At 44.1% G+C, this 27,147-nt stretch overlaps 1 long non-coding RNA gene across 1 annotated transcript; it reads right to left on the reverse strand.

Moving 5' to 3' along the window:
• Positions 1–2,486: 2,486 nt before the first annotated feature.
• On the reverse strand, positions 2,487–26,941 carry LOC122477927. The gene is made up of 3 exons (XR_006295793.1): positions 26,524–26,941; positions 25,889–26,052; positions 2,487–3,333 (listed from the first exon to the last, which is right to left on the reverse strand). It is a non-coding gene; the product is annotated as an uncharacterized LOC122477927 (long non-coding RNA).
• Between the last annotated feature and the right edge of the window lie 206 nt (positions 26,942–27,147).

Below are 27,147 nucleotides of genomic sequence, written 5' to 3' on the forward strand. Positions count from 1 at the left end.
GCAGTTATAGCACTTACTCATGAAATACAACCTACGGTTTACCATTATTTGAGAGTGCTTTTCCAAGTAACTTAACATACCAAATAAAAAGACTTCATTTACAATTTAAACCCTGGGAAGTTTGTTAAAATCTTAGCAAGTTCATAAAGCACATCCTACATGGGATTACAGATCATTACAAATCTTTATTTATTCACCCAAGATGCCAATAAGAGATTCAAAGGCAAATATGTAGGGTTCTGTACTTGTTAGCGAAGCTACGCTCCTTTAGCACTGAGAAGTTTTAACTAAGTAATCAAAGACCCGAACAAGTCAAAACATAAGCTTTGGTTTTCCCTGCAGACAAAAGAGAAAAACGCCTTTGTTTACGTTTTCTTATCAAGAGCAGATGAACAGTCCAAGAAAACATTGTCTTTTGAGCAGAAAGAGTGGCAGAATTTTAATCTCGTACCAGGATACTTTTAAAATCCATTCATCTCAACCTTAGTCCATCCTGACCACACATATAGTTCCTTTCCAAAGATATCCCTTCACGAACCTTCTACAACTTTCCTTTGCCTTCAGATTTTCTCCCAAGCCAGTTCTCTCCAAATAACAGTCTCATTTAGGACAAAATTACTTTCTTTTACCTTCAACAAAAAATGTATTTCCATTCCTTGTATCTTTCTTACATATCACCTACTTTTCTACATACAGAGTTTTTTCCTCATTTCCATCAGTCTTAAGTACACTTAGCAGAATTTTAACTCTTAGAAACCTTCATCTCCCATGAAAACGTAGTAACCAATTGTAAACTGTTACACCACAGTTCTTTAGGTGGCAAATTTGCAAATCAATTAAGCACAAAAGCCTGCTTACCAATAGACCCAAACAGCCTTAGTTTCTCTGCAGTAAGTCAAAAGCACAAACCTACATCCAGTAATCAATGCTTTAGCTTCTTATCTCATTAGATATCCAATGAATTTAATCCCATGTATCATGCAATCAAAACTTTAAAGTTTTAGGTTACCAAAGGCTTTGAAGGCTATCTTAACAATTACCCATAAAAACTTTGAGACAGACAAAATTAACCATTAAGTCGTCTCTTTGCTAACAAATTGCAACAGAGATAACATGAGTTTACTTGACCTTCAGTGAACCTTGGTAGAATAAGTTTCATATAAATTTTTTTAATGTTTATTTCTTTTTGAGAGAGAGAGAGAGAGAGACAGAGTGTGAGCAGGGGAGGGTCAGAGAGAGAGGGAGAGGCAGAATCCAAAGCAGAATCCAAAGCTGACAGCGCAGAGCCAGACGCAGGGCAAGAACTCACAAACCTTGAGATCATGACCTGAGCCAACGTTGGATGTTTAACCAACTGAGCCACCCAGGTGCCCCTAAAAGTTTTATATTTAATGCTGGTAACTCTAAAGACAGATCTATCTTAATTAAACCAGCAAACTTAAATTAGCTTAAGCACCGAATATGTTTCATCTGCATCCATTTAAAAGTCAATCAATTTTTCCCCATTGTCAGTTTTTACCTGGGACACCAGTGCGGGAACCTGAGGTGGGCGGTCCAAGTGGATGCTCTTCACTCCTTGACATCGAGGGTGGGAGGAGGAGCCAGTGGTGCTGGCTGAGGATGGTATAGGAACCAGTAATGTAGGCCACGCCCAAAGGTGGTGCAGAAACAGGAAGAGGGGGAGGGGAAGGCAGGAGAGATGAGATGCCAGCAGAAGGCAGACAGAATTCCCGGTTCTAAACCTTGTCCACTCGGACAGAGGAGCAGACGCCATGTTTTTTCCACCAACGTGGAAATACGGAGTCCGTGTTTGGCTGGAGTAGACAGGGAATTTCCCGGAAACAAATGGAGTTTTGGCAGCTGCTTGGGAATGGTCCTTAAAGTCCCCGTCCTGAGGTAGACTAACCAGAGTTGGCTCCAATTATCATAGCCATTAACCTGGGAAATGAATGAGGGAGAGGCCCCCACATCTATTTGGAGGAGGAACAGGCAGAAAGAGTCAGCGTCTCCTTTGTCAGGGATGGCCGGTGCTTCCTCCAGCGACTGAGTTCTATTAGGAGGACGCCTATTTAGATCATTATCATCCGGTATATCACAAGGGAGTTTACTGGCCTGGTTACTGACTAAACGTGTTCTGCAAGAGGCCCTTGGTCCAGGTCCTGATTTAGAGCGGTGAAGGCCTGGACCTAGGGTACCTCCATCCATTTGCCCTGTTTACTAAGGCCATGCAATGTTACAGGAGATCAGTCCTTTCCTACATTTTGCAATGTTTTCATTGATTTGTTTCCAGTGGTTAAAAAGGCATCCCAGGGGAGAGTCCCTGGGGACCGAAGAGAAGCTCCCATGCTTCTCCAGAGCAGAGACAGAGAAGTAGTGAAGGTCCATTACCACGAGAATCCCCCTGACACGTGGCATCCCACGTGCAGGATATGTCAGAGCTTCCTGAGGTGTTAAAGCGACCTGAAGCATCCCTCAAATGAAGTCGCTATGGCCCCCGAGGAAAGATGCTAGTGTCTCCCCACCTCCCCATTGCATCCTAGGCTACAGGTGGGTGCCAGCGTATGGACCTGAGTTTGTCTTGCTAAGAAGGCAGAGAAGAAACCGCTGTTTTTAACCCTTGGAGAATACTGGAAAAGTTTTACAAGGAGGAATCACCCAATTTTGTAATTTAAGTAGTAGTTAGCAGAGAACATTGACTAAAAACAGTAAAGACAAATCCATCATGAGCTAAGAACATTCCAATACATGTAGTCTTTACAGCCAACTTCCCTAGAAAACGGTCCCCAGTTGGGTTTTCATTCAATGGGGTACTGGTTTCGGCCGGCTCCCAGTGGAGGTCTCTCAGCCAGAAGCGGCTAGATCAGAGATGTGGAGGGATCATGTTAGACCAATGAGGAGGAAACCTCAAACAGGAGTCTTAAGACTGACAGCCATCCTGGTGACTTAGTGGCTGTCCCGTGCCCAAGACAGACAACTTTTTATAAGGACAGGAATAAAGAGAGGGCATCAAGTTTCCGGGTCTTACTACCATTCCGGCCAGGGTACTAACTTCCAGCCGAAAGGCCGGCTTTCTCCTCCCCGTCGAGTAGCCACGGGCTAGAGGATTGCGGCCTGAGCAATTGACATGCAAGTGTTCCAGTAAGACCATACGCCTCGAAAAGCCCCTGAAATGGGAGTAAAGGGAGAAAAGAGAAAGTACTCACCGGGTTTGCACCAGCTCAGAGCCCAGATGAAAAGACTCGAAGCCCATGTTAAAGTCACAAAATGATGGGGTTGTTGGGTGATGGTGGGGTGGTCCGGAGCCAACGGCCAGGAAAGAATTCTCGAAGACGTCTTTGGGGCAAAAAGGTGATTTTATTTTATCTTTATTTCAAAAAAATTTTTTAATGTTTATTTTTTTTGAGAGAGACAGAGTGTGAGCAAGGGAGGGGCAGAGAGAGAGAGGAGACACAGAATCCGAAGCAGGTTCCAGGCTCTGAGCTGCCAGCACAGAGCCGGATGTGGGGCTCCAAGTCATGAACTGCGAGATCATGACCTGAGCTGAAGTTGGACGCTTAACCGACTGAGCCACCCAGATGCCCCAAAAAAAGTGATTTATTTTATTAAAGTGCGGGGATAGGACCCGTGGGCAGAAAGAGCTGCACTGGGGTTGTGATGAGTAACTGATTAGATACCCTCAGGTTGGGAGGGGGTCAGGGACAGCATAAGTTTCTAAGGAACTTTTTAAGCAAACTTTCCAGGATCTTGAAGGGCCAGCTGCTGTTAGGAAAAGGCCATTTTTATCATTTAGTAAAGCCTCATTCACGAGACCCTTCAGATGTATATCAGGGGCCATAAGCTTGAAGTATGATTGTCAGCATATATCTTGGGGGAGTTGAGATAAAGGAAGTTTCCAAAGGAATTTTTACATGTTACAGTAGACTTACAGGATCATGGCGGGGGGGGGGGGGGGTCAGGATAATGTTAAGCCAAGATTCCCTTTTGCCAATAGCAAAGTGTCATCATCAAGGCAGCTGAGCTCCTAGAGGGAGGACACTCTCCTGGTCTCAAGTGAAACGCCCAGAGTCTAAGAGACCCCCAAAACGAACCACCAGAGTCCAGAGTCAAAGCTAAGCAGCAAGGGTCATTTATTGCAGGTTCGAACCTGGACCTCTGCGCCCCCGTTGCCGGTGACGCCAAGAGGCCCTGAGAGAGGTTTTTACACCCCTTTTATAGACAGGTACAAACAAGTCATGGGGAAATCAGGAATTTTCCACAGTTACAGAGCTGCGATTGGTTGGTGTTTAAAGTTGGACACTTAACAGTATTCGATTGGTTCCTGCCTTTAGGTCAGACCACAACCGGGGGTACGGGTATGACAATGATTGATCAGGAATACACGGATGTGCCAAGCAACAATGATTGATCAGGAGTACACGGATGTGCCAAGTAACAATGGTTGATCAAGAATATACGGATGTGCCAGGCAGTAATGATTGATCAGGAATACATGGGCATGCCAAGCAATTGTACAGAAGCGGAACAAGCTGGTTAAGCTTGGTTAGGTTTCAGTTTCCCATAACTTAAGCTTTTAAGTTTCAATTTTCTCAGGCCTCTCATCCCCCCCTTTCTCAAGTACCTGAGGACCCAATCTTGGGTCCTACAGTGTTACCTAATCAAGCTCGCTTTCCATGTCTAGGAGCTGATACTGTGGTCTAAGGACCATAACCTGAATGGTGTTTAGTCTGTCCCTGATAAAGTTTATTATTTTGTTCGGTGTGTGAGATCCTCTTGGAGCTATTTAATTTTGGTCCGAACTATTCCTGATTTATTGGCATAAAAGCAACATTTTTTTGTAGGGTTAAGCAGATGTCACCTTGTTCTGCGGTTAGCAGATCTAACCCTCTTCTATTTTGTAACACCACTTCTGCTAGGGAATTTAGCTGATCTTGCAGATCCTGGATCGTCCCTGACAAGGCCTCGACATTGTTAATTAGTTGCCGAGAGAGTGGCAGATAGGAGTGTATGGAGACTCCTAATCCTGCTGTCCCGATAGTTAATGCACCTGTAATTCCTAGGCTTGTCAGGAGGGGGATAACAACCACAGCTCGTTTGGATCTGCCAGTTGCAAAGTTTAAACTAGGGATGGGCATGGGGGTTCCAGCAGACGGCGGCTCCAACTGAGCCACGGCAGCCGGCTTGAAGTTGCATATTATTATCACTAGCTATTGCTGCCCTGTTACTCTGTAGGATAGCTGTAAAGTAGGTAGTGGAGTTGTCTGGCCCTATACATTGCTGATAGGAGTCATAACAAGAGCTATGCATCGACTCCTGGAAAGTAGAGCAAGGGCATTCTGCTGTGGGGGGCAGGGGCCTAGGTTTGTCAACACATAACCACTGCTGTTTTTGGGGTCCTGTGATGTCATAGGTCTGGGTTAAGTGAGCAATTGTGGTCCCACAGTCTTGGGTTTGCGTGTATCTTCGCTGATAGTGACCACCCCTTCCTACAGAGCCGGCTACTAGTCTGTTACCATGTGGCAGGGTAAGGGTTCTAACTACGCCACCTCTGCAATCACAGGGCCTTCCATACAGAGCTCCGTACAATTCCTGTTTGTCAACGGGGGCATTTAGTCCTCCCTCCAGGAGGTTGAGGTTGAGGGCTAGTAGGACAAGGGTTACTATCCTGAACATGTCTAGGGGAGGCACGGCGCAAGGTTAGTTTGAGGGGGTTTTTCTTACTCGGTCTACAGTTCAAGTAGTATTTTTATCAGTGCGTCCCACGAGGTCAGACAACGGGTCGACAGGCTTCACGTGGGTATGGTGGATCCAGGTGGGGAGGTTATCTACCTTGATGGCGGTGGGAGTCGTCAGGATGATTTGGTAAGGTCCTTTTCACCTGGGTCCAAGGTTCTCCTGCTGGTGTCGCTTGACGAGGACCCAGTCTCCTGGATGATACTGATGAGGAGTGGGTGGGAGTTCTGCCTCATACAGTTCTTTTAGTTTAGGCCACACGGCCTCATGAACCTGCTGTAGAGCCCTGAGAGAAGACAAGAGGCTGTTATCTTGGTCTAATTGAATGAGTTTTGACTTAAGATTAGGTGTGGGTCTGCCAAACATGATTTCATAGGGTGTAAGGCCCAACTTGTATAGGGAGTTACAAACCCTGTACAGAGCGTAGGGGAGTAACCCTACCCAATTAGCGCCAGTCTCCATAGTCAATTTAATAAGGGTCTCTTTTAATGTTTTATTTTTTTACTTGTCCTGAACTTTGGGGCCGGTAGGCACAATGTAATTTCTAATCTGCCCCAAGTACGGAAGCCAATCCCTGACTTACCTTAGAGACAAATGCAGGTCCATTGTCTGACCCTATCATGACTGGAAAACCATACCTGGGCAGGAATTTTTTTTTTTCTAGGATCTTTTTGGCTACTATCTGTGCCGTTTTCTTCTTGGTTGGAAAGGCTTCAGTCCATCCTGAAAAAGTGTCTACGAACACTAGTAAGTATTTATAGCCGTATTTGCCGGGCTTTACCTTGGTGAAGTCCACTTCCCAGTGGGCTCCTGGTATGGTTCCTCTTTTTCGGTGGCCTTGGGCTGTGGCGTGTGGGTGCGCGTTCTGGAGTATTTTTGTCAGGATTGCGTGGCCCAATTTTTCGGGAAGGATAAGGCGGTCTCTGGAGTCCCTCTACCATCCGTCTGTAACTTGGGTCATGGGGAGCTTGTGCATCCAGATAAGATCATCTTCTGAGTATTCAGGCTGTGGGGGTAAATCTCGGGGCCCTGGGTCTGGTAGCTGCGCAGGAAGTACTTGAATGGGGTTTTGTGCTACCTGGCGTGCAGTCTGGTCAGCGAGGTTATTTCCTCGAGAGATTGGATCAGTTATTTTTATTTATTTATTTATTTTTTTTTTTTGGTGACCCAGGCAATGTACTATAGCCAGTTTTTTAGGGGCCCAAAGAGCGGCCAATAGGGCCAGAATTTTATCTTTATTTTTGATGTCTTTGCCTTTAGCAGTGAGTAGTCCCCTCTCACGGTATATTGCCCCATGTATATGGGCCATGGCAAAGGCATACCGGCTGTCTGTATATACAGTCACTTTGCGGTCCCGCCCCATTCTTAATGCTTGGGTCAATGCAATTAGTTCTGCCCTTTGGGCAGAAGTGCCTGTGGGCAGAGCCTCTGCCCATATCACTTCAGTCTCAGATGTCACTGCTGCCCCCGCATACCGCATACCTCTGTCCTTGATGGACGAAGCTGCTTCCGTCAGTAAACCAGGTGACCTCAGCATCAGGTAATGGCCGGTCCTGTAGGTCTTTCCTTATTCCATGGATCTGCGCTAGGATGTCGGCACCGTCATGGAGCGGGGAGTCCAGGTCAGGGTCGGGTAGCAGCAAGGCCGGGTTTAGAGTTCGGGGAGGAGTGTATGTGGTCCGCAAGGGATTTAACAGGAGTCCCTGATAGTGGACCATCCGAGCATTGCTCATCCACCTATCGGGGGGCTGCTTGAGTACTCCTTTGATGGCGTGGGGTGTGGTGACATGTAACTCTTGACCCAGGGACAGCTTATCGGCGTCTTTAACCATTAGGGCTGTAGCCGCTATTATCTGGAGACAAGGGGGCCATCCTGCGGCTACAGGGTCCAGTTTTTTTTTTCTCTTTGAGAGATAGGCCACTGGTCTGGGCCACGGACCTAGATGCTGGGTTAGCACTGCCTTGGCTATGCCTTTATGTTTATCCACATATAAGTGGAAGGGTTTAGAGATATTGGGCAGTCCTAGAGCTGGGGCCGATAGGAGAGCTCTCTTTATCTGTTGGAATGCCTGCTCAGCTTCCGCAGACCATTTAAATGATGGTTGGTTTTTAGAGACTTCGTGTAAAGGGGTTTGGCCATGGCTCTGACCCCGAGCGCAGTTGCTTCTTTTTGGAACAGTCACGAATCCAATGTCCTTTTTCTTTACAGTAGGCGCATTGGTCTTTGTCTAGGGGGCGCCTAGGGGGGCGAGTTTTCTGCTTATCCTCTGGAGCATCCCGATTATTATATACCCGCTGAGCAATGCGGAGTAAATCCTGGATCTGTTTTCCTTCTAAATCCTCTAATTTTTGGAGTTTCTTTTTGATATCAGGGGCAGCCTGGTTTACAAACGACATTACAACAGCAGCCTGATTTTCAGGAGCCTCAGGGTCCATGGGAGTGTACTGCCTAAAGGCTTCCATTAATCTCTCTAAAAAGGTGACAGGGCTCTCTGTCTTACCTTGTACTACCGAGTACATCTTGGCCAAATTGGTGGGCTTGCGTGCTGCAGCCCAGAGACCCGCCATTAGAGTCTGGCGATAAATGAGCAGTCATCCCCTACCTTCTGCCACGTTGTAGTCCCAATCAGGCCGAGTCAGGGGAAACGCTGCATTAATGAGGTCAGGGTTAACAGTGGGTCGACCATCTTCCTCGGGGACCAGCTTCCGCGCTTCAAGTTGAATTCTCTCCCTTTCTTTTGTGGTGAACAGGATTCGCAAAAGCTGTTGGCAGTCATCCCAGGTAGGCTGGTGGGTGAACATTATGCTCTCTAGGAGGGCTATAAGATCTCTAGTGTTATCAGAAAACCGAGCATTTTGGGTTTTTCAATTATATAGGTCACTGGTGGAGAAGGACCAATACTGGAGTCGGGGATTGCCCGTTTCATCGGGGGGTCCTATTTCCCGCAGGGGTAGGGCTACAGTGGAGTGGGGGAGGCGAGAGCTTGGCTCACACTGGGTGCGCCCGCGAGTTTGGCCGGCTGGCCCTTCACGGTTGGTTTCATTTTTAATAGGGCTAGGCACGGCTGCTGCCTGTAGCCTCCCTGGTTCTGGCACAGCTGCCGCTTCCCGCCCCGCTCCCCACCCCCCCCCCCGGTTCCCCTTGAGGGGCAACCAGCGGGCAACAGGTGGGGCGGCCGCTTCAGGCAGGGCCTGGGGTGCAAGGGGAGGGGGAAGATAGGGTGGAGGGTTTTTAACAAGATCTTGCCAGACGGGGATGTAGGGAACCTGGTCTGGGTGGCCCTGACCTTGGCCGCTATAGGCAAACAAAAAGTGCCCTCAGTAGGCCAGCTCACTCCGAAAGTGGGCCACTCAGACTGGCAAAAAGTGATGAGTCTCGACCGGCGGATGTCCAGGCTTAGGTTATGGCCTCTCTCCCTTCTTCCAGCCTGGACATCCTTGAAATTAGCTAGAAGAAGGGAGAGAGGTGTACTCTGGTTCTGTCCCATAGCCTGTATAGGAAAAGATAAATGGGCCAAGTTAGTTTCTGTTCCGGAAGCGAGTTGGATATACCTGCAGGGGAGAAGAGACAAGTTAAATCGCAAGCGCGGCGGCAAACAGAAAGTGCCTTGGAGAAGAGACCAGATACAGAACGGGTGTCCGTAACCCGAACAGAGTCCTGATGGGCCAAAATAGTGCCCCAGACGGGAGCCAGAGGACGTCTCCTACTGGTCCCGACTGACTTCCCTATAGCGCGTCCGCCAGGGCTAGGTCAGTCACTGATACAGATCCCGCGCGGGAGAGCCAGAAACGAACAGACAACAGACAACAGACACAGACACAGACAGAGCCGGCTTACTTACCGATCGGTCTCAGAAATGACCCGTTGACTTGGGGTCTGGTGGGTTTGGGGGGGGCCTTCCCGGCCAATGCACCAAATGAAACGCCCAGAGTCTAAGAGACCCCCAAAACGAGCCACCAGAGTCCAGAGTCAAAGCTAAGCAGCAAGGGTCATTTATTGCAGGTTCGAACCTGGACCTCTGCGCCCCCGTTGCCGGTGACGCCAAGAGGCCCTGAGAGAGGTTTTTACACCCCTTTTATAGACAGGTACAAACAAGTCATGGGGAAATCAGGAATTTTCCACAGTTACAGAGCTGCGATTGGTTGGTGTTTAAAGTTGGACACTTAACAGTATTCGATTGGTTCCTGCCTTTAGGTCAGACCACAACCGGGGGTACGGGTATGACAATGATTGATCAGGAATACACGGATGTGCCAAGCAACAATGATTGATCAGGAGTACACGGATGTGCCAAGTAACAATGGTTGATCAAGAATATACGGATGTGCCAGGCAATAATGATTGATCAGGAATACATGGGCATGCCAAGCAATTGTACAGAAGCGGAACAAGCTGGTTAAGCTTGGTTAGGTTTCAGTTTCCCATAACTTAAGCTTTTAAGTTTCAATTTTCTCAGGCCTCTCACAAGGACTTGTCAATGGGCTGTAGGCAGTAAGGGAGTTTAATTTCTCACTTGCCTTAGTTTCCCACATCACCATGGCAAACACTTAAACCCCTTTCCTTTGTTCTTGGGTAGTCAAGAGTGTCCAAGGAATATCGCCCATATTCCACCTGCGGAGGAGGCGGGCTCCTGTCAGCCTACTTTGCCCTCAGCTTGCCCCACGCTCCGTCATCAGTTTGAAGCACCTGTTCCAGAGGACGGCAGCCTCCGTCCTGGGAGGGACAGGAGTAGCAACCTCTCTGCCTTTTAGTCACTTCCAGGAGCACTAGCCAGCTCAGCCCAAGGATGGGGGGCCTCCATACCCCTGTGGGGAGAGGCTAGAGTGATGTCGTCTTCAACAGCAGAGGCAAGTGTGACAGCAGCAGAGACAAGCTTGCCGTTTACTAAGGTGACTGCTCCCAGTGTCCTCAGCATTCAGCCTCAGCCTGCCGTCTCCGCCCCGTGGGCTCCTTTACCTGCCACGGTGGTCCCCAGGGAGAAGGACATCCTCTTGTCTCAGAGCGCTGAAGTGGAGGAAAAATAAGTTTCCCTTTACCCTTCTATGTCTGGCTGTGTAGGGCAGCACAATTCGGACCCCCTCACCATACACATACCTGTCTCATTGGAGTGTGGATTCTTTTAGGTAGTTATATATATATTTTAATTTAAGTCCAAATTAGTTAACATATAGTGTAATAATGATTTCAGGAATAGAATTTAGTGATTCATCACTTACATATAACACCCAGTCCTCATCCCAACAAGTGTTCTCCTTAAAGCCCCTTACCCATTGAGCCCACCCCCCCCCACCCAACACCCCTCCAGCAACCCTCAGTTTGTTCTCTGTATTTAAGAGTCTCTTACAGTTTGTCTTCCTCTCTGTTTTTATATTCTTTTTGCTTCCCTTCCCTTATGTTCATCTGTTTTGTGTCTTAAATTCCACATATGAATGAAATCATGATATTTGTCTTTCTGTGACTTTTTTCGCTTAGCATAATATACTCTAGTTCCATCCACGTTGTTGCAAATGGCAAGATTTCATTCTTTCTGATCGCCAAATAATATTCCACTATATATATATATATATATATACATATATACATATACATATATATATATATATATATATACACACACACACACACCATATCTTCTTTATCCATTCATCAGTTGATAGACATTTGGGCTCTTCCCATACTTTGCTATTGTCAATAGCACTGCTATAAACATTGGGGTACATGTGCCCCTTCGAATCAGCATACCTGTATCCTTTGGATAAACACCTAGTAGTGCAATTGCTGGGTCATAGGGTAGTTCTAGTTTTAATTTTTTGTAGAACTTCCATGCTGTTTTCCAGAGTGGCTGCATCAGTTTGCAGTGCAAAAGGTTCCTCTTTCTTCGCATCCTTGCCAACATCTGTTATTGCCGGAGTTGTTAATTTTATTTTATTTAAAAAAAATTTTTAATGTTTATTTTTGAAGGAGAGAGAGACAGAGTGTGAGTGGGGGAGGGGCAGAGAGAGAGGGAGACAGAATCTGAAGCAGGCTCCAGGCTCCGAGCTGTCAGCACAGAGCCCATGGTGGGGCTCAAACTCACGAACCGCGAGATCATGACCTGAGCCGAAGTCGAACGCTCAACGGACTGAGTCACCCAGGTGCCCCGTGAGTTGTTAATTTTACCCATTCTGACAGTTGTGAAGTGATATCTCATTGTGGTTTTGATTTGTATTTCCCTGATGATGAGTGACGTGGAGCATTTTTCATGCGTCGGTTGGCCATCTGGATGTCTTCTTTGGAGAAATGTCTATTTATGTCTTTTGCCCATTTCTTCACTGGATTATTTGTTTTTTGGGTGTTGAGTTTGATAAGTTCTTTATAGATTTTGGATACTAACCTTTTATCTGATATGTCATTTGCAAATATCTTCTCCCATTCTGTTGGTTGACAGTTTTCTGTAGTTTTGCTGATTGTTTCCTTTGCTGTGCAGAAGCTTTTTAATTGATGAAGTCCCAATAATTCATTTTTTGTTTTTGTTTCCTTTGCCTGCAGAGACATGTAGAGTAAGAAGTTGCTGTCGCCGAGGTCAAAGAGGTTGTTGTCTGTTTTCTCCTCTAGGATTTTGATGGCTTCTTGTCTTATGTTTAGGTCTTTCATTCATTTTGAATTTATTTTTGTGTATGGTGTAAGAAAGTGGTCCAGGTTCATTCTTCTGCATGTCACTGTCCAGTTTTCACGGCACCATTTGCTGAAGAGACTGTTTTTGTTCCATTGGGTATTCTTCCCTGCTTTGTCAAAGATTAGTTGGCCGTATGTTTGTGGGTTCATTTCTGGGTTTTCTATTCTGTTCCACTGATCTATGTGTCTGTTTTTCTGCCAGTACCATACTGTCTTCATGATTACAGCTTTGTAATACAGCTTGAAGTCTAGAAGTGTAATGCCTCCAGCTTTGGTTTTCTTTTTCAGGGTTGCTTTGGCTATTTGGGGTCTTTTCTGGTTCCATACAAACTTTACGATTGCTTGTTCTAGCTCTGTGAAGAATGCTGGTGTTATTTTCATAGGGATTGCATTGAATATGTAGGTTGCTTTGAGTAGTATTGACATTTTAACAATATTTCTTCTTCCAATCCATGAGCATGGGATGTTTTTCTGTGTTTTTGTGTCTTTTTCAATTTTTTTCATAAGCCTTCTATAGTTTTCAGTGTATAGATTTTTCACCTCTTTGGTTAGGTTTATTCCTAGGTATTTTGTGGATTTTGGTGTAAGTGTAAATGGGATCGATTCCTTGATTTCTCTTTCTGCTGCTTCATTACTGGTGTATAGAAATGCAACTGTTTTCTGTACATTGAGTTTATATCCTGCAACTTTGCTGAATTAATGGATCAGTTCTACCAGTTTTTTTGGTGGAGTCTTTTGGGTTTTCCATGAGTATCATGTCGTCTGTGAAGAGTAAAAGTTTGATTTCCTCTTTGCTGATTTGAATATTAGGTGGTTATTTTTATTTTATTTTTTTAATGTTTATTTTTGAGAGAGAGAGAGAGAGAGAGAGCAGGAGAAGGGTAGATAGAGAGGGAGACACAGAATCCAAAGCAGGCCCCAGGCTCTGAGCTGTCAGCATAGAGCCCAATGTGGGGTTCGAACCCACTGTGAGATCATGACCTGAGCCGAAGTCAGACGCTCAATTGACTGAGTCACCCACACACCCCTAGGGAGTTATTTTTAAGAAACAGAAGACTTTAAGAAGTTTTTCTTTTTTGCCTTCCTGCTAACTGCCTAAAAGAATTTAGATAGAGGACCTGTTCCAGGAAGGGAGCTATCACCATACATAACTATATATGATATGAACTAGGTATGGTAGACAAGGAGAAATCTAGCATGGTATGTTTCATTGTTTCTTGATTTCCCAGAAAACCTTTCATTTAACAAACATTTACTCTTCCCTTTCTTCCTGTGGCTTGCCTTCCTTCCCTTGAAAACTCCAGATCCCTACCCACTTTCTACTTAGTCCAGCATGACTTACATACCTCATTTTGCCTGTCTATGGAATTGTTCCTGTTTATATGGCTTCCCTGTATTTACGTAATTAAATTTGATATTCTCATGTTAATCTGTGTGATGTTAATTAAATATTTAGGCCAGTCAGAAGGACCTTCAAGGATAGAGAAAAAATTTTCCTTCCTAACACAGTATATATGTGCAGGTGTGTTATGTATTACTAAATTTTTTAAAAATTAAAATGAGGGGTGGGGCACCTGGGTGGCTCAGTCAGTTAAACGTCCGACTTCAGCTCGGGTCATGATCTCGCGGTTTGTGAGTTCGAGCCCCTCATCGGGCTCTGTGCTGACAGCTCAGAGCCTGGAGCCTGCTTCAGATTCTGTGGCTTCCTCTCTCTCTGTCCCTTCCCCACTCTCACTCTCTCTCTCTCTCTCTCTCTCTCTCTCTCAAAAATAAATAAACATTAAAAAATTAAATTAAAATGAGGGGTGCCTGGCTGCCTTAGTCAGTAGAGCATGGGGTTCTTGACCTCAGGGTTTTGAGTTCAAGCCTCACACTGGGCATGGTATCTATCTACTTTTAAAAAATTAAGATGAAAAAGAAAATTTTACTTATTTTAATAGTATTACACGACCAAAAAAATATAACTAATGCATCTTTATCACTTAAAAAAAACTAGGACACAACTGAAGTTTGTAAAATTATAGACATAATGTATCTCAAGCACCTATCACTGTGCCCAGTGCCTAATACTTCATAAAAGGTAGATCATTGAGCAATATAGGAAAAGCAAAAAGTATTGTTTCTTTCTAGTCCCTTTTCTGTGTGCAACCCAGAATGTTTAAATTTTCAGTTAGGGGGCGCCCGGGTGGCTCAGCCCGTTGAGCATCTGACTCTTGGTTTCTGCTCAGGTCATGATCTCAGGGTTCGTGGGTTCGAGCCCCGCATCGGGCTCTCTGCTGACAGTGTGGAGCCTGGTCAGGATTCTTTCCCTCTCTCTCTGCCCCTTCCCCATTTGAGCGCCTGCACTCTCTCTCTCTCTCTCAAAATAAATAAATAAACTTAAAAAATTTTCGGTTAGGATTCTCTTAAAACTGAGATTTAACCTCCAGCTTTCATGCATTCTGTATGGTAGCTAACGCATAATACTTGTGTAAACATTGATATTGATGTCGGTATAAAACAGGGACAACAACGACCACAAAATAACCACAGGCACAACCAGAAACAGTTTTCGAAATGTCTATTACAAGGAGATTGTAGTGGTCAACTCAAATAAAGTGTTGCGTGTCCACCCTTAAATGAAACCAAATAACATCTGTAAGAGCATGACTGCTCCTTATGTACACATCAGTGTCACAGCTGACATCAGTATCTGCAAGTGAGAAAACAAAATCGTGTATCGTGATCTTTTGTGCCATCTAACTTTAAGTTTATTGATTTATTTTGAGAGAGAGAGAGAGAGAGAGCATGCATGGGAGGGGCAGAGAGAGAGGGAGAGGGAGAGAATCCTAAGCAGCCTCCACACTGTCAGTGTAGAGCCCCACACGGGGCTCGAACCCACAAACCATGAGATCATGACCTGAACCAAAATCAAGAGTCAGACACTTAACCAACCGAGCCTCCCAGGTGTCCCTATGCAATCTAACTTTTGATCTCATGATGACCTTAAAAAACATCTGCCCTGTGTGACGGCATTCACTTCATCATATAGGGCAGAGTTTACAGAAGGAAGCAGGTAGCCTTCCAGCCTAGAGGAATACTTTATATTGCGCCATCCCGATGATAAGGCAATGACCTTTAACTGTTAAGGGAAAGGTGTATAAGCTTCATGTACTGCAATCTCTAGTGTTGATTAAGTGCTTCACAGGCCTAATTTAGTTGACTGTTAAGGGAACTGTCGCTGTAAAGGAAGACAAATCAGGTGCCATGGAGATGATATTACTAAGTCTACTTCTGAATCTATTGATGCCTATTTCTCTCAACTTTTCTTATAGCAGCTCTGACTGATGTGGTCTAGTCAATACGTGATATGCTCTTATAATTTATAAGTTTTCTAAGGTTCATCCAAATTGTAGCATATATCAGTAATTTATTTGTTTGCTTATTTGTTAGTTTAACTCAGCTCTACACCCGGTGTGGGGCTTAAACCCATGACTCGGAGATCAAGACTCACATGCTCTACCGAGTGAGCCAGCCAGACACCCCGATATGTCATCTGCTCTTAAAGCCTGTTGAAATGCTACTTGGAAACCATGCCATCCATTTGGTTTCATTTACTATCTTTAACATAATGGTATAGCTCAAAAATCCAAAATATAATATATTCAGTGAAAAGAATCACTGAAATCCCCTGCCCCACATGTACCCAATTACTACCCAGTGTATTATTTATGCAAGCATAAATATAAAAACACAAGGCGCCTGCATGGCTCAGTTGATTAAGCGTCCAACTTCGGCTCAGATCATGATCTCATGGTTCATGAGTTCAAGCCCCACATCAGGCTCTCTGCTGTCGGCGCAGAGCCCACTTTGGGTCCTCTGTTTCCCTCTCTGCCCCGACCCTGTGTGCATACGCTGCACGCTCTCTCAAAAATAAATAAAATAAACATTAAAAAAATACAAAAACACGTTCTTGTGTCTTCCCTTTCTTACACAAAGGTAGAATTTTACAATGTTCTTCACCTTTATGCCATTTGGTTAGAAAAATGGTTTGTATAACAACAAAGAGTTTCTTTTTAACGTTTATTTATTTTTGAGACCAAGAGAGACAGAGCACGAACGGGGGAGGGGCAGAGAGAGAGGGAGACACAGAATCCGAAGCGGGCTCCAGGCTCTGAGCTGTCGGCACAGAGCCTGACGTGGGGCTCGAACTCCCGGACCGCAAGATCAGGACCTGAGCCAAAGTCAGACGCTTAAACGACCGAGCCACTTGGGCGCCCCAAGAGTTTCTTTGTTTTTTTTTTTTTTAAGTTTACTTATTTTGAGAGGAAGAGAGAGTGCAAGAGGGGAAGAGGCAGAGAGAGGGAGAGAGAGAATTCCCCAGATGTGGGGCTCGAACCAACGAACTGTGAGGTCATGACCTGAGCCCAAATCAAGACGGTTAACCGACTGAGCCACCTAGGCACCCCACAAGGAGTTTCTTTGTATGGAGAGAAGAGTCCTATATCCTAATTTTGGTGATGGTTACATGCATTTACACATGTGATAAAATTTCATAGAGCTGTACAGCACAAATGAAAAACAAGAACCAACCAAACGAACCCCCCCCCAAACAATTAAAAAGTATATGTGAAAACAGGTTAGATCCAAATATGTTCAGAATTGGAGTTACTACAGTGGGTAGCAATCTGAAGTGACTTTCCACCTGGGTCGCATTAGTGAATGTCTGGAGATATTTTTGTTTATCACAACTGAGGGAGGGTATGAAAACTACTCCTTGAAGAAAGTTTTTCTGAGACATGAAGGAGAGATGTTGGGAAGTTGCCAGAAGGAGAATGCAAAGTCCAGAGGAATTTTTTTTTTTAGTATTAAAGAATTTTTTTAAGTTTATTTATTGGGGGGGGAGGGGCAGAGAGAGAGGGAGGGAATCCCAAGCAGGCCCCACACTCTCAGCGCGCAGAGCCCGACGTGGGGCTCAAACTCCAGAACTGTGAGATCAGGGCCTCAGCTGAAATCACCAGAGCCACCGGGCCCCCCTAGTGTTAAAGAAATTTGAACATGACTAATGTGGAGAAAGGAACTCCAGGGCTCCATCCCACCCCCCAGAGCAACTACTGAGCTGGCAAAAGCTGTCAGAATCCATTTCCGGTGAATGTTGGAATTCAGCTAAAAACTCACAACAACCTCATAAGGTTTGGTGTAAAAAGAATCCACTGCTTTGTGGTGTGGGGGCTCAAGGTGGGCCACCCCAAGATATGCCACAGTGAATAAACAGCCAGTGCAGGAACAATACTCTGATCCCCCTTTGTCTCCAGAAAGTGGGGAATAAATCTCCCATGCGAAAGGTACCCTCTCTGCACCAGGAGGTAGAGAAACATCTTTAACATCAGAGACAGGGAAGTCAGGGCCCAAGAAGTCTATGTAAACAAACCTTGTAACTTTGACTAATTTACTACCCCAGCCCAAATTTTGTTTGGAATTCCTTGCTAACTGAAGTTCCCAAACAGAAGTTTTCTTTGTCCTGTTGATCCCTCACAAATGTATCATTTCTTTGTGTGAACAGTATAAATGCTACCTGCCTTGATCATTTCTTTTAAGTTTGTTTATTTTTGAAAGAGAGAGAGAGTGCGAGGGAGGGGCAGAGAGAGGGGGAGACACAGAATCTGAAGCAGGCTCCAAGCTCCGAGCTGTCGGCACAGAGCCCAACGCGGGGCTTGAACCCACGAACCGTGAGATCATGACCTGAGCCGAAGTCCAATGCTCAACCGACTGAGCCGCCCAGGTGCCCCTGCCTTGACCATTTCTTAGGTCCTGCATCTTTGAGGCCTCCATACGTATGAATTAAACTTGATTTTTCTCTTGTTAATCTGTCTCATGTCAATTTAATTCTTAAGACTGCCCAGAAGAATTTGGAAGTCTAGAGGCAAATTTTTCCTCCCCGACAGTGGTAAGAGAACACTTTGGTGTTTCAAACTGTCTGCCTACCATCCCTCACACCCCAGACTTGCAGTGGCCTTGAGGATGGGAGGCCCGCACTCCTGGTACTAGAGGGAGCAGTATGGACCTTATTCTCAAAGGATTGTGGTTCCGGGTCTTCTCCACTCTGCCGGCTCCCTCAAGGACTGGCATGGTGTTTTGCCTTTGTTTTGTCTGACTAGGAGCGAACCCTGGGCCGAGGCTGCTTGCTCAAAGCGTTTAAAGGCACAAGCACTGGCCACAGCATCCTGGGGCAAGAGACAACAGTCAGGACAAGCAACAGACAACTGAAAAGAGTGGGAAACACAAGCTTGAGAAAAGGTAGATGGAAGAACAAAGGCTTTGAAAAGATCTCAGGTATACGGAGGAATCAAGAAGGTCGTGTGCTAGCCACATGCTCAGAAACAGCTGAGAGGACCACAAGCTTTCACTTCCGGATGGCTCTCGGGCTCTGTGCAAGCAGGAAGTAAGAGAGAAGGCAGACTTGTGAATAGTCTGGCTAAGCACTGAAGAAAAGCATAGCACAGACGCGATCCCCAAACACTGGGAGAGTATTACGTCTCCTTTTTCTTTTTTTGTCTTGCTTTTTTGAAGTAGAGTTGGCATATGATATTATATTAGCTTCAGGAGTACAACACAGTGATTCAACTTTATATACATTACGAAATGCTCATGACTGTGAGTGTAGTTAACAGCTGTCACCGTATAAAATTATCGCATGATTATTGCCTGTATCCCCTGTGATGTACTTCTCCTCACCCTGAATTACTTGTTTAATCACTGGAAACACGTACCTTTTATTTGTTTATTTATTTTTTATTTTTTTTTCAACATTTTTTATTTATTTTTGGGACACAGAGAGACAGCATGAACGGGGGAGGGGCAGAGAGAGAGAGGGAGACACAGAATCGGAAACAGGCTCCAGGCTCTAAGCCATCAGCCCAGAGCCCGACGCAGGGCTCGAACTCACGGACCGCGAGATCGTGACCTGGCTGAAGTCGGACGCTTAACCGACTGCGCCACCCAGGCGCCCCTATTTGTTTATTTTTTAAATACTTATTTTGGAGAGAGAGAGACAGGCAGAGAGAGAGGGAGACAGAGGATTAAAGCAGGCTTTACACTGTCAGCGCAGAGCCTGATGCAGAACTCAAACTCACAAACTGAGATCATGACCTGAGCTGAAGTTAGACACTTAACTGACTGAGCCACCCAGGCCCCCCAGAAACCTGTACCTTTTAATCCCCTTCTCCCATTTTGTCTATCTCTTCATCTTCCTCCCCTCTGGCAACCACCAGTTTGTTCTGTTTCTGGGTTTATTTGTGTGTGTTGTCTGTTTTGTTTAAGATTCCACATATAAGTGAAATCATACAGTTATTTGTCTTTGGGTGTCTGACTTACTTAATTTAGCACAATATCCTCTAGGTCCATCCATGTTGTCACAAATGGCAAGATTTTATTCTTTATCTTTTAGATTTTTTTTTTAACATTTATTTACTTTTGAGAGACAGAGAGAGACAGAGCATGAGCAGGGGAGGGGCAGAGAGAGAGGGAGACACAGAATCCGAAGCAGGCTCCGGGCTCTGAGCTGTCAGCACAGAATCCGTCGTGGGGCTTGAACTCATAAACTGCAAGATCATGACCTGAGCTGAAGTCAGACACTTAACCAACTGAGCCACCAGGCACCCCTATTTTTTTTTTTTTTTTAGAAGCGAGGCAAGATTTTATTCACGGCTGGCTGGGCCAAACCTGATCTCCTGATCTTAAGGAGAAAAGTGCAGAGAATGGCCCCCTATTTTTTTAAGTTCATTTTATTTATTTATTTTGAAAGAGAGAGAGAGCATGAGTGGGTAAGGGGCAGAGAGAGAGAGGGAGAGAGAGAGAGAGAGAGAGAGAGAGAGAGAGAGAGAGAATTCCAGGCAGGCTCCATACCTGTCAGTACAGAGCCTGACATGGGGCTCAAACCCACGAACCATGAGATCATGACCTGAGCATAAGATGGACGCTTTTAACCAACTGAGCCACTCAGGTGACCCAGCAAGATTTTATTCTTTATATGGCTGAGGAATATTCCAGTGTGTGTGTGTGTGTGTGTGTGTGTGTGTGTGCGCGTGCGCGTGTGTGCGTGTGTGTGTGTGTATCACATCTTCTTTATCTATTCATCTATTGATGGGCACTTAGGTTATTTCCGTATCTTGGCTATTAAAAATAATGTAGTCAAATGCTCTACCCCTGAGCTATACCCCCAAATGCTACAATAAATATAGGAGTGCATATATCTTTTCAAATTAGTGTTTTTGTTTTCTTCAGCTAAATATCCAGGAGTGGAATTACTGGCTTGTAGGGTATTCTATTTTTAATTTTTAAAATTTTATTCATTCATTCACTCCATTCATTCACTCATTCATTCATTCATTTATTTATTTTGAGAGAGAGAGAGACAGAATGCGAGCTGGGGAGGGGTAGAGAGAGAGGGAGACACAGAATCCGAAGCAGGCTCCAGGCTCTGAGCTGTCAGCACAGAGTCCGATGCGGGGCTTGAACTCATGAACCATAAGATCATGACCTGAGCTGAAGTTGGGCACTCAACCAACTGAGCCACCCAGGACCCCCTCTATTTTTAATTTTTAGAGGAAACTGCACACTGTTTCCCATAGTGACTGTCCCAATTTACATTCCCACCAACAATGCTCAAGGGTTCCCTTTTCTCCACATCCTCACTAACACTTCTTATCTCTTGTCTTTTTGATATTAGCCATTCTGACTGGTGTGAGGTGATTTAGATTTGCATTTCCCTGATGATTAGTGATGTTTCGTGTGTCTGTTGGCCATCTGTACGTCTGCTTTGGAAAAATGTCTAATTAGGTCCCCTGCTCATTTAATATTTTGATTGTGTCGTTTTTTGGTTGTTTTTTTTTTTTTTTTGGTATTGAGTAGTAGGGAGTTACTGATAAATTTTGGATATTAATCCCTTATCAAAGATATCATTTGCAAGTATTTTTCTCCTATTCTTTTTTTCAATATTTAATTTTGAGAGAGAGAGAGAGAGAAAGAAAGTGAGCGGGGGAGGGGCAGAGAGGGGGACAGAGGATACGAAGCAGGCTCTGCACAGACAGCAGAGAGTCTGATGTGGGGCTTGAACTCACAAACTGAGATCATGACCTGAGCCAAAGTTGGATGCTCTCCTATTCACTAGGTTGCCTTTTTGTTTTGTTGATCTTTATTCATTTTGAATCCAGGAATTGATGGTAAGTATTTCAAAACACTTGCTGGCCACTAAGCTAACGGAATGTAGATTTGAGTGGCTCTACGTGACAAAGAATGCAGGTGTTATGGAAAACAGTATGGAGGTTTCTCAAAAAATTAAAAATAGAAATACCATATGATCTAGTAAGTCCACTACTGGGTATTTACCCAATGAAAACGAAATACTAATTTGAAAAGATATATGTATTCTTATGTTTGCTGCAGCATTATTTACAATATCCAAGATACAGAAGCAATGTAAGTGTCCATCAATAGATGAATGGGTAAAGAAGATGCCATACACACACACACACACACACACACACACACACACAGCATGGAATATTATTCAAACCATAAAAAAGAATGAAATCCTGCCATTTGCAACAACATAGATGGACCCAGAACATATTATGTTAAGTGAAATACATCAGACAGAGGAAAGACAAATACCATGTGATTTTACTTATATATGGAATTCAAAAAACAACAAATCAGAAACAGAGTCATAAACACAGAGAATGAACTGGTGGTTGCCAGAAGGCTGGGGGTGGGGTGGGGGGGACATGTGCAAAATAGGTGAATGGGGATTAAGAAGTACAAATTTCCAGTTATAAAATAAATGAGTCGGGCACCTTGCTGGCTCAGTTGGTAAAGAATGTGACTTTTGAACTTGAGGTCATGGGTTTGAGCCCCACATCTGGGGTCGAGTTTACTTAAAAATAAATAAATAAAATAAATGAGTCATGGAGATGAAAAGTACTGCATAGGGAATATAGTCCATCATATTATAATAATTTTGTATGATGGCAGATGATATCTACACTTATTGTGGTGAGCATTTCATGTTGTATATAATTGTCAAATCACTAAGTTGTATAACTGAAACTAATATAATATTGCGTGTCAAATATAGTGAAATTTTACTTATTTTCTTTGTATTTATTTTTATTTTTTAATACTTAAATTAAAAAAAAACTAACACAGATATTGCAAAAAATAGCTTAGGAAGTCACTAAATAAGCCAACCAGAGCAGCCCAAACAATTAGGAACAACAAACCTAGAAGAGGGGAGAAAATGTGTCTTCCAAAGTTGTCACATTCTAATATTCAGAGTTTCTGGTTTTTAACAAGAAATACAAGGAACAAGAATTCTAAAATCATATGGAATTATAAGGGAATATAATAAGCCAAAATAATCTTTAAAAAGAAAATAAAAGTTGTAGGACCCTGACGTCTAAATTTCAAAACTTACTACAAAACTACACTAATCAAAACAGCATTGTACTGGCATAAGGACAGTCATACAGATCAATGGAATAGACTTGAGGAACCAGAAACCACAAATAAACCCATACACCAATGGTCAATCGATTCTGGATAAAGGTGCCAAGATAATTCAACTGGGAAATAATTGTTCAGGAAACGATGGACAACTAGATAGCTATATGCAAAAGAATTAAGTTGGAAATATACCTCATATCATATACCAAAACTAACTGAAAATGGACAAAATACCTAAATATGAGTTAAAATTTAAAAACTCTCATATGTATAGTTATATAAAACCCTCTCTCTCTCTCTCTCTCTCTCTATATATATATATCTATATATATCCCACTATATATATAGAGACAGAGAAACAGAGTATGTATATATATATATATATATATATATATATATATATATATATATATATATAGTGAGATATATATGGGGAGAGGGAGAGAGAGAGGGAGAGAGAGAGGAAGAAGGAGTCATAAAACTACAAAACTCCTTTTCTTCAGGAGAAAACAGGGAAAAACTCATGATCTTGGATTTGGCAATAGATTCTTTTTTTTTTTTTAATGTTTATTTATTTTTGAGAGAGAGAGAGCATGAGCATGGGAGGGCAGAAAAAGTGGGAGACACAGAACCCAAAGTAGGCTCCAGGTTCTGAGCTGTCAGCACAGAGCCCAAAGTGTGGCTCAAACCCACGAACCATAAGATCATGACCTGAGCTGAAGTCAGATGTTTAGCTGGCTGAGCCACTCAGGTGCCCCAGCAATGGATTCTTCAACATGACACCAAAGCATAATAGCAACAAAGGAAAAATTACATAAATCGGATTTCATCAAAATTAAGAACTTCGTGCATCCAATGACACTATTAAGATAGTGAAAAGACAACCAACACAATGAGATAAAATATTTATAAGTCATATATCTGATAAGAGTATAGTTTCCAGGGGCGCCTGGGTGGCTCAGTCCGTTAAGTGTCCAACTCTTGATTTCAGCTCAGGTCACGATCTCACGGTTTGTGAGATCCGGCCCCTCGTCTCTGCACTGACAGTTCGGAGCCTGCTTGGGATTCTCTCTCTCCCTCTCTGTCTCTGTCCCTCCCCTTCTCTCTCTCCAATCAATAAACTTAAGAAAAAAACCCTTAAAAATGAGTAGTTTCCAGGACACATAAAGAATCCTTACAACTCAGCAGTGAAAAAATAAACCACCAAATTAAATGATTAGATGTTTTTTTCCCGAGAATATGTACAAATGGCCAACAAGCATGACAAGATGCTCAATATCATTAGTCGTTAGGGAAATGTAAATCAAAGCCACAACGAGATATCATCTCACATCCACTAGGATGTCTATAATTTAAAAAATGGGATATAATAAGTGTTGGTGAGGATGTGAAGAAACAGGAACCCCCGCACATGGCAAGTGGGAATGTAAAATGGTACAGTTGTTATATGTGACAGTTCCTCGAAAATTCAAACATAAAATTGCCTTGTGACCCAGCAATTCCAATTCTACGTATATACGTTAAAGAATCGAAAATGGGTACTCAAACAAATAACTGTACATGAATGTAGATAGAAGCACTATTTACAACAGCCAAAAGGTGGAAATAACCCAAATTTCCATCCACTGAGGAATGGATAAACAAAATGTGGCATATTTACATAATGGACTATTATTCAACTCAAAACAGGAATGAAGTACTAATACTTGCTACAAACTGCATGAACCTCAAAAACATTACGCTAAGTGAAAGAAGTCAGACACAGAAGGTCACATATTTTATGATTCCATAAATATTAAATATCCAGAAGAGGCAAATTCATAGAGACAGGAAGCAGACTAGAAGTTGCCAGGGGCTGGAGGAGGGAGGAATTGGGGGAATGATGGCCAAATGAATAAGGGGTTTCATTTTGGGGTGATGAATAAGCTTGGAAACTAGATGGTGGTCATGGTGGCAGAATATTGTGAATTGGGGCGCCTGAGTGGCTCAGTCGGTTGAGTGTCCGACCAGGCTCAGGTCATGATTTCCCGGTTCGAGTTCGAACCCCACTGTCAATGCAGAGCCCGCTTTACATCTCTGTCCTCCTCTCTCTGTCTCTACCTCTCCCCTGCTCATGTGCTCTCTCTCTCTCTCAAAAATAAATAAACATTGAAAAAAAAGGGAACATTGTGGATGCACTAAATGCCACTGAATCGTACACTTTAAAGTGGGTACTTCTGTTATTTGAATTTTACCACGACTTTTAAAAAAGATACAAGGGAAAAATAATCATTATGGAAAGACTGTGATAAAGGGCACAAGTGGCCGAAGATGTGGGACAAGGCATCAGTTTGAAGCTCATAGGCCTCTTGTATGTACTATGCTCCCCCAATTCAATCCCACTCTCCTGAAAATCTAATTGTTGTCTGGGCACATACTGATGAAACGGGCAATAATAGAATGAACATTGAGAAAGAAAGCCTGAAGGTATAAAGGGTCAAAATCTAAAAGTAGGTCATTAATCCCTTTGTATTTTTTGTTCTTCCTGAAATTGGTTTCAAATTTTGAATTGTGGGAGGCTTGATGGTATTTTTTCCCCCTGTGGATAAATAAGGTCTAATATCCAGATTTCAAGATCAGGTAGAGCTTAAAACCATATGCTACTTTTGGCCTTAAGTTTTTTACACTGAAATGAATGCAGATACTGCCAAGTAAGACTTTGAATGAACACTGAAAACGTGACCTGTGTCAAGGCACCATTCCATCTAAGGTCTCATGGTAGTTAAATCCCTCAGGATAGTGATGAGGACCCATGAAGCCACATATTACAATTACAAACAGCCAGTTTGATTATCGAATCACTACACTGTGCACCAGAGATGAATACAAGATTGTACATCACCTAAACTTTAAGAGTAATACTTTTTTTAAAGAAATTAAATTAAATTAAAAATACCCAGTTTTCCTCTGGCATCTGACACTATTAAAATACGCAAAAAAGAATAACAAAAAGAATACATTGATCTCCATCAAGGAACATACCCGGAAGTAGATTCAAAAATTGCTATTGAGACTGCAGATCTAGACAGTAGCCCAGTGAGTCTGGAATCCTCCCACCTGAGAAAATGGCTAATCCTTCTTGACAGGAATGCAGGGATTATGCAGTAACCTTAGCAAGGCGGGCTGAAGAGGTGGTTATTCAAGCTCTAAAAAGTGAAATGAATGTTATGGTTAAAAGTTTCCCATTGACTTGCTATCTGAAACTAAACAAAAAACTGGGGGGGGGGGATGCTTATCTGTTTTCCCTCCAACCCGCTTTTTAATTTCAGAGCCACTGGATTCTATTCAGGTTCTAAATAGTCCTTGATGGTCCTTGGCTTATCCAATTCAAAAAGAAACCTGTCCTGGCATAAGATATTTTAACACTTTAATTTACTGTTTAGCCTTGTCCCTTGGCACGTGAACAGACTGTTAAGTGTTATACAGTCTCACGTGAGCCTTGCGTTTGATAACACGTAAAGTGAACCGACAAAATTTTCATGGAAGAGGTGATTTTATTGTTGTGTACATTTGATATATATGATACAAAGATCTGACTATTGTAATTACTGATTTGGACCACAGATCATGTGTAGTAAAAACGTTTCATACTGTTAAAGAAAAAAATTGCTATTTACACGCAAGGATCCTGGGGTCAGAAACGACGATGGTGCCCAGACTGTTCCTGCAAACACACCTGCCCGGGGAGATGTAGGATGGGCTTGCGGAGCCTGGGTGGAGGGCCCACGGCTACAGACCCAGGCCGTCCAGGTCCCGGCAAGGAAGAAGAAGGTGAGTCACGGCGGCGGCTACGCAGACAGCCTGCGGCTTCGCAGCGCTGGGGGAGGGGCAGGGGGCGGGGGACCGGCCTCGAAGGGAGCCTACGCTTCCGCCAACCCGAGGCCACGGCCTGGAACCATCGCCACCGCGGGGGGGAGGGGGGGGCCCGGGGGGGGGGTGGTGGCCCCCGATATCAGATCCGGGAGATCTGCGACGCCCCGGCTCACAGACCCCGCTGCGGCGCCAGAACCCAAACCTGGGGGACGGGGGGAGACATTTTGGGTGCACCGGCAAAACTCGTCCCCGGGGCCGGGGTCGTCCTGGCAACGAGAAGGGCTGTGTGTGCCAGTGTAAACAACCCGATCGGGCACCAGGTACACGGTCTGGGTTCCGCAGGAGCCCCTCCGCCACCCCAAGTCCGAGGGGACAAAGACCCAGGTCCTTTCTCAGCTGCGGACTTGAAATGACCGCACGCGAGGACG

This window comes from Prionailurus bengalensis, chromosome X, assembly GCF_016509475.1.
Source record: "Prionailurus bengalensis isolate Pbe53 chromosome X, Fcat_Pben_1.1_paternal_pri, whole genome shotgun sequence".
Taxonomy (NCBI): domain Eukaryota; kingdom Metazoa; phylum Chordata; class Mammalia; order Carnivora; family Felidae; genus Prionailurus; species Prionailurus bengalensis.